At 38.3% G+C, this 4,248-nt stretch overlaps 1 long non-coding RNA gene and 1 pseudogene across 4 annotated transcripts; one reads left to right on the top strand and one right to left on the bottom strand.

Moving 5' to 3' along the window:
- Positions 1–567: 567 nt before the first annotated feature.
- LOC147482073 (uncharacterized) lies at positions 568–1,382 on the bottom strand (annotated as a pseudogene).
- Positions 1,383–2,168: 786 nt separating this feature from the next.
- On the top strand, positions 2,169–3,316 carry LOC147482072 (uncharacterized). Of its 4 annotated transcripts, none has more exons than XR_015205096.1 (4): positions 2,169–2,233; positions 2,398–2,519; positions 2,615–2,691; positions 3,056–3,316. It is a non-coding gene; the product is annotated as an uncharacterized LOC147482072 (long non-coding RNA). The 4 variants fall into 4 exon arrangements; XR_015205097.1 differs by having other exon boundaries at positions 2,398–2,523; XR_015205094.1 differs by lacking the exon at positions 2,169–2,233 and having other exon boundaries at positions 2,240–2,519.
- Positions 3,317–4,248: the final 932 nt, after the last annotated feature.

Below are 4,248 nucleotides of genomic sequence, written 5' to 3'. Positions count from 1 at the left end.
ATTGTCACCGTCCACACGGTTACTAGTAAATAAAGTATGCACATGCTACTTCTCTTCCTTACACCTTTAGTGGTTGTTGTACATGTGTTTAGGTACTACATTGGAACTCATATATTTCGCACGTATTGCTCAATGATATCTCGGACTGATGGAAACCCATTGCTTTTGAGTATGAAGCTTGCAGTGGATGTCTTGGTGAGTATCTAGAGACTATATGTTAGCTTAATGATTTCTGGACCTGAGAACCCATTGCTTTTTTGAATAGCATACTAAGTATACAAATAAATGTAGTTGGCTTTATTTTTTGATTATTTAACTATTTATTTATTTGTTTGTTTTTCTGTTGAAGGTGTAGTTATCTTCTTTAAACGAATTACTTTGACGTGTATCTAGTTTTCTAATCGAGTTCTCTTTGGCTTACGTGATAGTGTGAAAACAATTTAAACAAATTTAAGATAAAATGCGTTAGATGAAGACGAAAGAGATGATCTTGCAGCATTTCTTTCTGGAACGTCAGGGACCTCCCAAAGTATTTCTGAATTTCTGAATCTCCTTTACAATTACCCTCTAGTTGAAGCCGTTCTGTTCAGCGGGTTCCACTTGGTTATCATTTTCAACTGGTCGATTTTCATTCTCTCCCTGATTCTCATCTCCAGGTTGTCCCTCAGCTTGAGCAGCGTTTTCACCATCTCGCCTAGCAGCGGCACCAAGAGCATTCTCCCTAACGAGGAGGTTGTGGTTGTGGAGGTGCGCTGCCCTATGCATGCCTTGTGAAAGCCACTATATCAAAGGAGTGAGAGCTCCGATCGATAGAAATAAACCCGGTGTTCGCGAAAAACCGTATAGGGCAAGTCTCTGTTTTGATCCATCTTGGTTGAACACAAAAATGACAAAGACCAACTTCAGTATCAGCAGCAAGTCAAGTTGGAATGCGAAGTGAAATCTCCTTACAACAACTTGTCTTTGTGGTGCATGTTGTTGCCGCCCCTCTTATCCATGCTCGTCAGTCATCGCTCCACCCTCAGCAGTAGTTCTCCTTGTTGGTACAGTGTAGTTAAGAGGAATTAGTGTGTTGGAAGGAATTCCAGACATCGGAGGCATAAATGGGAAAGTGGGCACAGCATAAAGACCAGCACCAAGGTTAGTCCGTTGTTCTTGATTTTGCATAGGAATTAAACCTGGCACAAATGCAGGGCACATGATTGGAAACATCATTTTGATATCACCATTAGGAGATGTCGGAAACCCACCGGCTTTGAGATCGCGCCGTTGATTTGGGTATTGAGGACGAAGAATTTGCTTCCGTCGTCGCCATTATTATTGCTGATTCAATTGATGCTTACCATTTTTTCTGATTCAGTACTGGAGTTTCTGGGACACATTCCGTTGCTACAGAGACTCCCTAGTTCATCTCTCAAGAAGATGTTACTTCATATGGGATGGAGAGGTAACATGTTGTTGTTTATTGATGTAACTGTTCAAGTTTATTGATGTTGCTAAATCAATGATCTTGTAGGTATTGTAACTCCTGTTCACGAGGCAGATGTAATTGTTTTGTCTAAGGTATTTACTTTCTTCAATACCAGTGTTATTATGTCAATTTTAGCATATTTACACCCCCCACCAACACATGCACACACCGAAAAGCAAGGACGAGATAGATTAGATTCTGATGCATTGTAATTTGATGATGGCAGCTCACCGCTTGGTCTTTGCCTAATAGATCTGATTCTTTAATGAAGCCAAAATCGATATGGAATGTTGATGATACACTATGCTCAATGTTGGAACATTTACTGCAGTTGGAGCCAATAGACGTAAGTTTCATTATTCGATTCTTTTACCATCTCGTTATTAGGAGAGGATACAAAAAAAACCACAATCTAATTAATTTTGGTAGAAACAAAGAGATCCTTAAAATAGAAGAAGAATACTATACAGATCTAGTAAACTATAGTGAGCCAGTAGTAGATTTAGTGATTCTTTGCATAAGGTGCACATGGCAGCGATAATTTCTCAAATGAATTTGCCTAAGTGATCAACGCTACCAATACATTAATATCTAGTTGATGTTTTATTAATAGATAGTTTTTTTCGCAGAATTCTTAATGCACTGTATCTCTAAAATGTTCGCGATTTGCGGGGCCTTGGCTGCGACATCAAAGACTTGTTGATTGCCTTAAGTTTGTCCATAGTTTGCAGAGTCGTTTTCTTCTTTCTGGGGATCTTAAAGGTGAGTGCATTTTCTATGTCTTAGATTAAATAGTCACCAGGGACGCCGTCACCAGCCGGTGAGATAGCATCAGTAGCTGTTTATGATGGACCGTAGTATCTTATTGCTTTCCTGAGCCACGTTTTATAAGCAAAAATGACCTCATCAGCGTGGTCTTTTTCAAGATATTGCTTTCAGCACTATTATTGGAGCTACCAGTGCACCATTCAAATCAGAGTACGTGCTTTCAGTGACAATAATGAGATTATAGGTCATAATCCCAGTGCAAAAAAATTGGTCGGCATAAGTAGGTGTCTACTTGTAACCCTTGTGTGGTTCATGAATAAACCTTTATTAATTTGTATCCTTAACATAATCTTGACTTATTTCTTTCACTTGCAGTCAAAATTGGACGGCCTGGCTACCGGGTAACTAAGCAATTTGATCTGGAGACAAAGCAGCAGTCTCTTCTCTTCCAGGTGTTTATCTTTGTCTAATACTATCCGTTTAGTTAACTTCTATGACATTTTTTTACCAGTATTCTATCCTAATGCCTTTGTCAAAAAACATTTTACTAGAGCTAGTAAAGTCACAAAAACCATTGTGGGTCAGCTTGAAGTGATTTGTATGGGCTTAAAGTATGCCTTCGTCCATAGAAATTAGTTGTTCTTATCCATAAGCTTTATTCAAATAGTGGTCTAATAGCTGAGGAAGTGCTACTGCAAGAGCTGACATTAGCCCACCACACTAACCTACTCATAGTTTCTTCAGTTCTCACAACCCGATGAAAAGTTTCTTAAGAAATTTTGTAATGTTTCTCTCACTTTTTTCAGTTCTTGCCAGGCTTTGTCAAATAAGTGGTGATATCGTGGGAGAAGTTATGGGAATTGCAAATGTGCACCCCTGAAATTGATGGGGGAACACTTGAGAGAGCAATAACAGGCGAGCAGTGACGACCAATACAATGGGATATTCTATGACGACATATTAGACATCCCAAAATTAGGTTAGGTGAAGTCATTTCTATATAAGTTTGATTTGGATTGGTGTCTATATTTTTATACTAATTAATGTTTAATTGATTAGTGGTTTTGTTTTTTGTTATTATATGTTGATTAAGTTTGTGGAATGTGATATCTCTATAAGATGGAATATTCATATGTGCTAGAGTTAGATGTGTGAGGTGAATTTTTTAGACATTTTGATCTGCAAAATATAATAAATATATATTTTTTTTACTAACAAAACTTTAGTAACAGATATATCCGTTACAAACATCGATATAAATAGCAAGTGGCACATATATTACTAACGGATATATCCGTTACAAATATCGATATAAATAGTAAGTTGCACATCTATTACTAACGGATATATCCGTTACACTAATCGATATTAATAGCAAGTGGCACATCTATTACTAACGGATATATCCGTGACATATAAAAATTGATTTCCCGCTAAAAAAGTAACTAAAGAAGCCAAACGCGTTACTAACACTTACATCCGTTAGAAATGAATAGATTTAACAATTGGCTATCCGTTACAAAGAATTATAGTAACGGATATAAGTGTTACTAAGATTACTTTAAGTAACGGTTATATCCGTTACTAAATTTAGCCTAAGTGATCAGAATAACCAGAGCTACCGTGATATAAGCGTTAGTAAAAATATAAGTAACGGATATAGCTGTTACAAAATGGCTATTATGGTGTAGTGAAATATCTATCAAAACCGACTAGGGCGTGCCCCGCACTAGTCTTGCTCGAGGTGCGACCCGTGCTCTTGCCTTGACGAACCTCCAGACGATTGAGAGCTCCCCGTGCTCACCTTTGCCTGTCCAAGGGCACGACCCGCGCTCTTGTCTTTCTTCTCCCACACTCCCCCTCAAGTTGGTGCGAAGATATCCAGCGAACCCAACTTGGAGAGAATATTATGGAACTTGGAAGCTGGAAGTCCCTTGGTAAAAATGTCTGCAAGCTGTTGGTCACTTCGAACAAAGGAGGTAGTGACAATGTTAGACTGTACTTTTTCA

Source organism: Coptis chinensis, chromosome 8, assembly GCF_015680905.1.
Source record: "Coptis chinensis isolate HL-2020 chromosome 8, ASM1568090v1, whole genome shotgun sequence".
In the NCBI taxonomy this organism is placed as follows: Eukaryota; Viridiplantae; Streptophyta; class Magnoliopsida; order Ranunculales; family Ranunculaceae; genus Coptis; species Coptis chinensis.
The sequence above is the reverse complement of the archived record's forward strand: the minus strand, read 5'-3'. Positions and strand labels throughout refer to the sequence as shown.